Source organism: Oncorhynchus kisutch, linkage group LG16 (assembly GCF_002021735.2).
Source record: "Oncorhynchus kisutch isolate 150728-3 linkage group LG16, Okis_V2, whole genome shotgun sequence".
Taxonomy (NCBI): domain Eukaryota; kingdom Metazoa; phylum Chordata; class Actinopteri; order Salmoniformes; family Salmonidae; genus Oncorhynchus; species Oncorhynchus kisutch.
In genome coordinates, this window is record NC_034189.2 from 11,882,014 (window position 1) to 11,894,455 (window position 12,442).

The 12,442-nt window shown below is 44.9% G+C and overlaps 1 protein-coding gene across 3 annotated transcripts in view; it reads left to right on the forward strand.

Moving 5' to 3' along the window:
- The window catches only part of LOC109906818 (rho GTPase-activating protein 6), a 135,580-nt gene that overhangs the window by 71,139 nt on the left and 51,999 nt on the right, over positions 1–12,442 (forward strand). The window lies entirely within an intron of this gene.

Below are 12,442 nucleotides of genomic sequence, written 5' to 3' on the forward strand. Positions count from 1 at the left end.
ACATAATACTACATTGCAGTTTTGCATATTAACTCGAGGCATTTCTGTCGTGACAGAGCAGACTTCAGAGAGGTTTGGGTTAAATGTGGAGGACACATTCAGTTGGACACATTCAGTTGGACACATTCAGTTGGACACATTCAGTTGGACACATTCAGTTGGATACATTCAGTTGGACACATTCAGTTGGATACATTCAGTTGGACACATTCAGTTGGACACATTCAGTTGGACACATTCAGTTGGACACATTCAGTTGGACACATTCAGTTGGACACATTCAGTTGGACACATTCAGTTGGACACATTCAGTTGGATACATTCAGTTGGACACATTCAGTTGGATACATTCAGTTGGACACATTCAGTTGGACACATTCAGTTGGACACATTCAGTTGGACACATTCAGTTGGATACATTCAGTTGGACACATTCAGTTGGACACATTCAGTTGGACACATTCAGTTGGACACATTCAGTTGGATACATTCAGTTGGACACATTCAGTTGGATACATTCAGTTGGACACATTCAGTTGGACACATTCAGTTGGACACATTCAGTTGGACACATTCAGTTGGACACATTCAGTTGGACACATTCAGTTGGATACATTCAGTTGGACAGCTGACTATGTCTTTCCTCCAGCATGTCCCATGTATACACAGAGAAAACAAGGTCTAGCCCCCCTTGAGGTTCCTGAGAGAGCTGCCATATCAAATTCAATCAAATCAAATGGTATTTGTCACATGCTTCGTAAACAACAGGTGCAGAGAGAAAGAAAATAGAGAAATAATTTCTTACCTTTATTTAACTAGGCAATTCAGGTAAGAACAAAATCTTATTTTCAATGACGGCCTAGGAACAGTGGGTTAACCTCGTTGTTCAGGGGCAGAATGACAGATTTGTACCTTGTCAGCTCAGAGATTTGAACTTGCAACCTTTTGGTTACTAGCCCAACACTCTAACCACTAGGCTACCCTGCCGCCCCAAATAGAAGAATAAAACATGCAGTAATACAATTCATAATAAATAACAATAACTGGGCTATATACACGGGGTTCCAGTACCCAGTACACGGGGTCCCAGGGGTACTGGGTATTTGAGGTAGATACTGTATGTACATGTAATTAGGAATAAAGTGAGGATCTTAAACAGTAGCAGCAGAGTACAGTATGTGATGAGTCAAAAACATTAGTGCTAAAAGGGTCAATGCAGATAGTCCGGGTTGCTATTCGGTTAACTATTTAACTAACTATTTAGCAGTCTTATGGCTTGGGGGTTGTTGTTCAGGGTCCTGTTCTTAAGGAAGTTACTGTTGCTGTTGCTGTTGTTCCTGTTGCCAAGGAAGTGAGAGAAGGGAAGAAATCCATTTGAGCTGCAGAAAGAGATTTTAAAAAATAGACTGAATGACACCGAAGAGGCACATTGACAAAAAATACAATGTATGTGTACAGTGTGAAAGAGAGGTTATGACAGTGTGGAGGAGACACACAAGGTCTTATCTGATGACATGGAGTCTGAGCTGTATAAAGAGAGGTTATGACAGTGTGGAGGAGACACACAAGGTCTTATCTGATGACATGGAGTCTGAGCTGTATAAAGAGAGGTTATGACAGTGTGGAGGAGACACACAAGGTCTTATCTGATGACATGGAGTCTCAGCTGTATAAAGAGAGGCTATGAGAGAGTAGCAGAGACACACAAGTTCTCATCTGATAACATGGAGTCTGAACTGTGTAAAGAGAGGCTATGAGAGAGTAGCAGAGACACACAAGGTCTCATCTGATGACATGGAGTCTGAACTGTGTAAAGAGAGGCTATGAGAGAGTAGCAGAGACACACAAGGTCTCATCTGATGACATGGAGTCAGAATTTGTTCTTAACAGACTTGCCTAGTTAAATAAAGGTAAAAAAGTGAACTTCTGACCCACTGGAATTGTGATACAGTGAATTAATATATAAGTGAAATAATCTGTCAACAATTGTTGGAAAAAATGTGCCAAAACAATCGTTTTTTTAACAAGATACTTGTGGATTGGTTGAAAAACGAGTTTTAACCTATTTGTATGTAAACTTCCGACTTCAACTGTATATCAGAATGTAGGCCTACATTTAAGGTATACAATATACCACACCCCCATTCCATAAATTAAACTTTGACCTATTAGCATCTTCACCCACTGTGACAAGACTCCACCCCACTGTCACAAGACTCATTCACCCACTGTCACAGGACACCTTCATGCACTGTGACAGGACACCTTCACCCACTGTCACAGGACAACTTCACCCACTGTCACAGGACACCTTCACCCACTGTCACAGGACACCTTCACCCACTGTCACAAGACACCTTCACCCACTGTCACAGGACACCTTCACCCACTGTCACAGGACACCTTCACCCACTGTCACCAGACTCCTTCACCCACTGTGACAAGACTCCTTCACCCACTGTCACAAGACACCTTCACCCACTGTCACAGGACACCATCACCCACTGTCACAGGACACCTTCACCCACTGTCACAGGACACCTTCACCCACTGTCACAAGACATCTTCACCCACTGTCACAAGACACCTTCACCCACTGTCACAGGACACCTTCACCCACTGTCACAGGACACCTTCACCCACTGTCACAGGATGCCATCACCCACTGTCACAGGACACCTTCACCCACTGTCACAAGACACCTTCACCCACTGTCACAGGACACCTTCACCCACTGTCACAGGACACCTTCACCCACTGTCACCAGACTCCTTCACCCACGGTGACAAGACTCCTTCCCACACTGTCACAAGACACCTTCACCCACTGTCACAGGACACCTTCACCCACTGTCACCAGACTCCTTCACCCACTGTGACAAGACTCCTTCACCCACTGTCACAAGACACCTTCACCCACTGTCACAGGACACCATCACCCACTGTCACAGGACACCATCACCCACGGTCACAGGACACCTTCACCCACTGTCACAGGACACCTTCACCCACTGTCACAAGACACCTTCACCCACGGTCACAGGACACCTTCACCCACTGTCACAGGACACCATCACCCACTGTCACAGGACACCATCACCCACTGTCACAGGACACCTTCACCCACTGTCACAAGACACCTTCACCCACTGTCACAAGACACCTTCACCCACTGTCACCAGACTCCTTCACCCACTGTCACAGGACACCTTCACCCACTGTCACAGGACACCTTCACCCACTGTCACAAGACACCTTCACCCACTGTCACCAGACTCCTTCACCCACTGTCACAGGACACCTTCACCCACTGTCACAAGACTCCTTCACCCACTGTCACAAGACTCCTTCACCCACTGTCACAGGACACCTTCACCCACTGTCACAAGACACCTTCACCCACTGTCACAAGACTCCTTCACCCACTGTCACAGGACACCTTCACCCACTGTCACAAGACACCTTCACCCACTGTCACAAGACTCCTTCACCCACTGTCACAGGACACCTTCACCCACTGTCACAAGACACCTTCACCCACTGTCACAAGACTCCTTCACCCACTGTCACAGGACACCTTTACCCACTGTCACAGGACACCTTCACCCACTGTCACAAGACACCTTCACCCACTGTCACAAGACTCCTTCACCCACTGTCACAGGACACCTTTACCCACTGTCACAGGACACCTTCACCCACTGTCACAAGACTTCTTCACCCACTGTCACAGGACACCATCACCCACTGTCACAAGACACCTTCACCCACTGTCACAAGACTCCTTCACCCACTGTCACAGGACACCTTCACCCACTGTCACAAGACACCTTCACCCACTGTCACAAGACTCCTTCACCCACTGTCACAGGACACCTTCACCCACTGTCACAAGACACCTTCACCCACTGTCACAAGACTCCTTCACCCACTGTCACAGGACACCTTTACCCACTGTCACAGGACACCTTCACCCACTGTCACAAGACACCTTCACCCACTGTCACAAGACTCCTTCACCCACTGTCACAGGACACCTTTACCCACTGTCACAGGACACCTTCACCCACTGTCACAAGACTTCTTCACCCACTGTCACAGGACACCATCACCCACTGTCACAAGACACCTTCACCCACTGTCACAAGACTCCTTCACCCACTGTCACAGGACACCTTCACCCACTGTCACAAGACACCTTCACCCACTGTCACAAGACTCCTTCACCCACTGTCACAGGACACCTTCACCCACTGTCACAAGACACCTTCACCCACTGTCACAAGACTCCTTCACCCACTGTCACAGGACACCTTTACCCACTGTCACAGGACACCTTCACCCACTGTCACAAGACACCTTCACCCACTGTCACAAGACTCCTTCACCCACTGTCACAGGACACCTTTACCCACTGTCACAGGACACCTTCACCCACTGTCACAAGACTTCTTCACCCACTGTCACAGGACACCATCACCCACTTACCCCAAGGCAGCCAAACTTCCCCTGTCCCTATGCTCACATACCGTGAGTAAGTTGTGCCCAAGAGACCCCTTTTTTTGGACAAGCTATGTTTTCAAAACGTTTATATTTAAATCAAATCTGATTTTCCTCCAGGGATGCAGAACCTCCTGCAGTATATGTAGATATCTGTCAGAGGGAATACTGTGTTTCCCTTGATGGAGGGATGCTGAATGTAAAAAATGGCTCAACATACCGCACTCCCGTCACATGACATGTGTGACGACCTCTGACCTTTGACTCCTGGCCCGGTCAGGCAGGTAGAGTGGTGATGACTCCAGTGGAAAGCTGTTTCGGTGCTGACATGACAAACAAGGAAAATAAACTAAATGGAGAAAAAAATAAATGGAACAGCCTGGTAACGATGGAAATTAAATGATTCATATCCCGTCAGTCAAGCATACGAGGATTCATCGGGTCACCTAAAACTAATAATGGTTTATACTTGCAATAGAACAGAACCATATCATCATGAGAAAGTATACAACCTTCTAACAATGGATCCAGAATCCCCCCCCCCCCCCCCCCCCCGCCCCCGCCCCCGCCCAATCACACGCATACACAGTCCATATGTCCACTCAGCATAAACAGCCCAATGTAATGCCAGTGGAAAGGCCAGGTTCTTGTAGCAAAGCTACCTTAGCTGTAGTAATATACCAGGGGGTTCAGTACTAGCTGTAGTAATATACCAGGGGGTTCAGTACTAGCTGTAGTAATATACCAGGGGGTTCAGTACTAGCTGTAGTAATATACCAGGGGGTTTAGTACTAGCTGTAGTAATATACCAGGGGGTTCAGTACTAGCTGTAGTGATAAACCAGGGGGTTCAGTACTAGCTGTAGTAATATACCAGGGGGTTCAGTACTAGCTGTAGTAATATACCAGGGGTTCAGTACTAGCTGTAGTGATATACCAGGGGGTTCAGTACTAGCTGTAGTGATAAACCAGGGGGTTCAGTACTAGCTGTAGTGATATACCAGGGGGTTCAGTACTAGCTGTAGTGATATACCAGGGGGTACAGTACTAGCTGTAGTGATATACCAGGGGGTTCAGTACTAGCTGTAGTAATATACCAGGGGGTTCAGTACTAGCTGTAGTAATATACCAGGGGGTTCAGTACTAGCTGTAGTAATATACCAGGGGGTTCAGTACTAGCTGTAGTGATAAACCAGGGGGTTCAGTACTAGCTGTAGTAATATACCAGGGGGTTCAGTACTAGCTGTAGTGATATACCAGGGGGTTCAGTACTAGCTGTAGTGATAAACCAGGGGGTTCAGTACTAGCTGTAGTGATATACCAGGGGGTTCAGTACTAGCTGTAGTGATATACCAGGGGGTACAGTACTAGCTGTAGTGATATACCAGGGGGTTCAGTACTAGCTGTAGTGATAAACCAGGGGGTTCAGTACTAGCTGTAGTGATATACCAGGGGGTTCAGTACTAGCTGTAGTAATGTACCAGGGGGTTCAGTACTAGCTGTAGTATTATAACAGGGGGTTGTTGGTTCAGCATTAGTTACTCTAATGTTCTAGACCAGTTGATTCTGATTCTAGAACATAATTAGTTACTGTCATTATCTAGACCAGTTGATTCTGATTCTATAACAGCATTAGTTACTCAAATGATCTAGACCAGTTGATTCTGATTCTAGAATAGCATCAGTTACTCTGATGATCTCGACCAGTTGATTCTGATTCTAGAACAGCATTAGTTACTCTAATGATCTAGACCAGTTGATTCTGATTCTAGAACAGCATTAGTTACTCTGATGATCAAGACCAGTTGACTCTGATTCTAGAACAGCATTAGTTACTCTGACGATCTAGACCAGTTGATTCTGATTCTATAACAGCATTAGTTACTCAAATGATCTAGACCAGTTGATTCTGATTCTAGAACAGCATTAGTTACTCTAATGATCTAGACCAGTTGATTCTGATTCTAGAACAGCATTAGTTACTCTAATGATCTAGACCAGTTGATTCTGATTCTAGAACAGCATTAGTTACTCTGATGATCAAGACCAGTTGACTCTGATTCTAGAACAGCATTAGTTACTCTGACGATCTAGACCAGTTGATTCTGATTCTAGAACAGCATTAGTTACTCTGATGGTCAAGACCAGTTGATTCTGATTCTAGAACAGCATCAGTTACTCAGATGATCTAGACCAGTTGATTCTGATTCTAGAACAGCATTAGTTACTCTCATTATCTAGACCAGTTGATTCTGATTCTAGAACAGCAATAGTTACTCTGACGAACAGCATTAGTTACTCTGATGATCTAGACCAGTTGATTCTGATTCTAGAACAGCATTAGTTACTCTGATGATCAAGACCAGTTGATTCTGATTCTAGAACAGCATTAGTTACTCTGACGATCTAGACCAGTTGATTCTGATTCTAGAACAGCGTTAGTTACTCTGACGATCTAGACCAGTTGATTCTGATTCTAGAACAGCGTTAGTTACTCTGATGATTTAGACCAGTTGATTCTGATTCTAGAACAGCGTTAGTTACTCTGATGATCTAGACCAGTTGATTCTGATTCTAGAACAGCATTAGTTACTCTGGTGATCTAGACCAGTTGATTCTGATTCTAGAACAGCATTAGTTACTCTCATTATCTAGACCAGTTGATTCTGATTCTAGAACAGCAATAGTTACTCTGATGATCTAGACCAGTTGATTCTGATTCTAGAACAGCATTAGTTACTCTCATTATCTAGACCAGTTGATTCTGATTCTAGAACAGCATTAGTTACTCTGATGATCAAGACCAGTTGATTCTGATTCTAGAACAGCAATAGTTACTCTGATGATCTAGACCAGTTGATTCTGATTCTAGAACAGCATTAGTTACTCTAATGATCTAGACCAGTTGATTCTGATTCTAGAACAGCATTAGTTACTCTGATGATCTTGACCAGTTGATTCTGATTCTAGAACAGCATCAGTTACTCAGATGATCTAGACCAGTTGATTCTGATTCTAGAACAGCATTAGTTACTCTGACGATCTAGACCAGTTGATTCTGATTCTAGAACAGCGTTAGTTACTCTGACGATCTAGACCAGTTGATTCTGATTCTAGAACAGCGTTAGTTACTCTGATGATCTAGACCAGTTGATTCTGATTCTAGAACAGCATTAGTTACTCAGATGATCTAGTGCAGTTGATTCTGATTCTAGAACAGCGTTAGTTACTCTGACGATCTAGACCAGTTGATTCTGATTCTAGAACAGCGTTAGTTACTCTGATGATCTAGACCAGTTGATTCTGATTCTAGAACAGCATTAGTTACTCTCATTATCTAGACCAGTTGATTCTGATTCTAGAACAGCAATAGTTACTCTGATGATCTTGACCAGTTGATTCTGATCCTATAATAGCATCGTCCTGGGTACCAGTTTGTTTTGGCTCTCTTCCCAACTCCTTATGGAACTGTGATGTTTGGCTTGATATTGAAATCAATAGAGCTGGCAAGAGAACAACCAGATCGGGTACCAGGCCGGCATACAGTGCCTTCGGAAAGTATTCAGACCCCTTGACTTTTTTTTAGGTTACAGCCTAATTCTAAAAATAATTAAATAATTTTTTCAGTCAATCTACACACAATACCCAATAATGACAAAGAAAACATTTTTTTTCTCTGAATTTCGGCTAATTTATGAAAAAATTCAAACTGAAATATCACATTTACATAAGTATTCAGACCCTTTACTCTGAGTACTTTGTTGAAGCACCTTTGGCAGTGATTACAGCCCCGAGTCTTCTTTTGTATGACGCTACAAGCTTGGCACACCTGTATTTGGAGAGATTCTCCCATTTTCTCTGCTAATCCTCTCAAGCTCTGTCAGGTTGGATGGGGAGCATTGGATGGGGAGATAATTCCAGGTCTCTCCAGAGATGTTTGATCGGGTTCAAGTCCGGGCTCTAGGTGGGCAACTCAAGGTCATTCAGAGACTTGTCCCGAAGCCAATCCTGCGTTGTCTTGGCTCTGGGCTTAGGGTTGTTGTCCTGTTGGAAGGTGAACCTTCTCCCCAGTCTGAGATCCTGAGTGCTCTGGAGCAGGTTTTTATCAAGGATCTCTGTACTTTGCTCCATTCATCTTTGCCTCAATCCTGACTAGTCTCCCACTCCCTGCCTCTGAAAAACATCCCCTTGCTGCCACCACCATGCTTCACCGTAGGGATGGTGCCAGGTTTCCTCCAGATGGTTTCCTCCTTGGCATTCATGCCAAAGAGTTCAATCTTGGTTTCATCAGACCAGAGAATCTTGTTTCTCATGGTCTGAGAGTCTTTAGGTGCCCTTTGCCAAACTCCAAGTGGGCTGTCTTGTGCCTTTTACTGAGGAGTGGCTTCCGTCTGGCCACTCTACCATAAAGGCCTGATTGGTGGAGTGCTGCAGAGTTGGTTGTCCTTCTGTAAGTTTCTCCCATCTCCACAGAAGAACTCTATTGGATTCTTGGTCACCTCCCTGACCAAGGCCCTTCTTCCCCGATTGCTCAGTTTGGCCGGGCGGCCAGCTCTCAGTAGAGTCTTGGTGGTTCCAAACTTCTTCCATTTAAGAATGTTGGAGGCCACTGTATTCTTGGGGACCTTCAATGCTGCTGAAATGTTTTGGTGCCCTTCCCCAGATCTGTGCCTCGACACGATCCTGTCTCGGAGCTCTACGGACAACTCCTTCGACCTTATGGCTTGGTTTTTGCTCTGACAATCTCATAGCAAAGGTTCTGAATACTTATGTAAATAAGATATTTAAATTTTATTTTATTTGTTATACATTATTTTTTAAATCTAAAAACCTGTTTTTACATTGTCATTGTGGGGTAATGTGTGTAGATGTCTGAGGAAATATTTTGTTGTAACATAACAAGGCTGTAACATAACAAGATGTGGAAAAAGTAAAGGGGTCTGAACACTGCGACTGTATTCCCACAACAATATCATAGCACATTAAAACATCATGCTTTTATGCGTCTGTTCTAAGACGTGCGGAGTCCACTTCCCAAATGGCACCCTATTCCCTATATAGTGCACTACGTTTGACTAGAGCCTTATGGGACCGGGTCAAAAGTAGTGTACACTATATAGGGAATAGGAAGCCATTTGGAACGTACTTTAAATATTCCCGAAGCCTTGTGGGTCCAGTGTGAACCCAGGGGGAGAGGGCCTTGAAGGGGGAGAGTCTTCCGGTTGTGACCTCTCTTATTCTCTTCTCCACACTGAGAATGACCTGACATTTATCCCCCAGACATAGCCTTCAGCGTTCAAATGGAAGTTTGTCCTCTGTCTAAACCAACACAAGAGAGAGAGAATAGATGGATGTCTGTTCTTCTGTAATAGATGTGTGTGTGTGTTTCAACAAATGGTGTGTTTGTAAGTTCGATCTGGAGTCCCTGAGTGTGCTCAGAGTGCGCTCTGGGCCGTCAGTACATTCAGAGAGTTTTCACATTTTCCTTACAGAAATTCAGAGCGTTCAGAGCGTTCAGAGCGTTCAGAGCGTTCAGAGCGCACACTAGACACTGGCTGAGGAGTAGTGTTGATCCGAGTGCTCTGACCTGACAACAGCAGTCAAGCACCCAAGCTAACTGGCTAACGTTGGCTAGCTTGCTAGCTACTTCCAGACATAAATGAGAGAGAATCTCCCTCTGACCCTTTTTCTCGCCATGGCAGAGCTGGATGGGCTGTTTTCATGTTATCCAGAGCCTTGGTGACTGTAACCGCTGGCAACCATTTAATTACACTTTCTTTGCCGACTTTTACTGACACCGACCATATTCAACAGGTGTTGAGAGTTCGCTCCTTCTGACACCGACCATATTCAACAGGTGTTAAGAGTTCGCTCCTTCTGACACCGACCATATTCAACAGGTGTTAAGAGTTCGCTCCTTCTGACACCGACCATATTCAACAGGTGTTAAGAGTTCGCTCCTTCTGACACCGACCATATTCAACAGGTGTTGAGAGTTCGCTCCTTCTGACACCGACCATATTCAACAGGTGTTGAGAGTTCGCTCCTTCTGACACCGACCATATTCAACAGGTGTTGAGAGTTCGCTCCTTCTGACACCGACCATATTCAACAGGTGTTGAGAGTTCGCTCCTTCTGACACCGACCATATTCAACAGGCGTTAAGAGTTCGCTCTTGCACGCTCAGACAAGAGTACCCCCCGAAAGAGGAGTAGATGGCCAGAGTGAATTTAGGAACGCACCCTACGAAAAAACGAAACTTACCCCCTACTGAGGAATAGGGTGCCATTTTGGATGTACACTATATCTACAGTATATCCTATTCCACGGGGATTTGATGGTTGAATAATAGTACAGATGGGTGACAGTCAGCAATGATGACAACCGTCAAAATAAACCTTCTATGGTTTTCTGTTCATTACATAGTCGTATATTCCATGTGGGTTGTGGATAAAAATAATATTTGGGATGAAATCAAATCAAATCACATTTTATTTGTCACATACACATGGTGAGCAGATGTTATTGCGAGTGTAGCGAAATGCTTGTGCTTCTAGTTCCCGACAGTGCAGTAATATCAAGTAATCTAACAACTCCCCAACAACAACCTATTACACACAAATCTAAAGGGGTGAATGAGAATATGTACATATAAGTATATGGATGAGCGATGGCCGAGCGGCATAGGCAAGGTGCAATAGATGGTATAAAATACAGTAGATACATGTGATATGAGTAATGTAAGATATGTAAACATTATAACAGTGGCATTATTTAGAGTGACATTGTATACAGTGAAAAGTGATAAATGTATTAAAGTGGCCAGTGATTGGGTCTCCATGTAGGCAAGTGGCCAGTGATTGGGTCTCCATGTAGGCAAGTGGCCAGTGATTGGGTCTCCATGTAGGCAAGTGGCCAGTGATTGGGTCTCCATGTAGGCAAGTGGCCAGTGATTGGGTCTCCATGTAGGCAAGTGGCCAGTGATTGGGTCTCCATGTAGGCAAGTGGCCAGTGATTGGGTCTCCATGTAGGCAGCAGCCTCTCTGAGTTACTGATGGCTGTTCAGCAGTCTGATGGCCTTGAGATTAAAGCTGTTTTTCAGTCCCTCACCTATACTGGTGCTTCTTGTCCTGATGATTTTTTTGGCCTTCCTGTGACATCGGGTGCTGTAGGTGTCATGGAGGGCAGGTAGTTTGCCCCCGGTGATGCATTGTGTAGACCTCACCACCCTCTGGAGAGCCTTACGGTTGAGGGCGGAGCAGTTGTCATACCAGGCTGTAATAGCCCGACAGGATGCTCTCGATTGTGCATCTGTAAAGGTTTGTCAGGGTTTTGGGTGACACATTTCTTCAGCCTCCTGAGGTTGAAGAGGCACTGTTGGGTGGACCATTTCAGTTTGTCTGGGATGTGTATGCCGAGGAAGTTAAAACTTTCCACCTTCTCCAATGCTGTCCCTTCGATGTGGATAGGGGCGTGCTCCCTCTGCTGTTTCCTGAAGTCCACAATCATCTCCTTTGTTTTGTTGACGTTGAATGGGAGGTTGTTTTCCTGACACCACACTCTGAGTGCCCTCACCTCCTCCCTGTAGGCTGTCTCGTCATTGTTGGTAATCAAGACCACTACTGTTGTGTCGTCTGCAAACTTGATGATTGAGTTGGAGGCGTGCATGGCCACGTAGTCGTGGGTGAACAGGGAGTACAGGAGGGGGCTGAGCTCGTTTAGTATTGAGACTATCGATTTGCGTATTTCTTTTTCTTTTTCTGACATTCTTTTTTTATGGTGACCTTATCATATGCAACTCATCTCTTTTCCTCTCTCTCCCTCCACTCCTCTTCCATCTCCATCTACTCCTTTAATCACTCATCTTCGCTTCTCCTCTCTCTCTCTCTCTCTCTCTCTCTCTCTCTCTCTCTCTCTCTCTCTCTCCCCTCCCTTCTCTCTCTC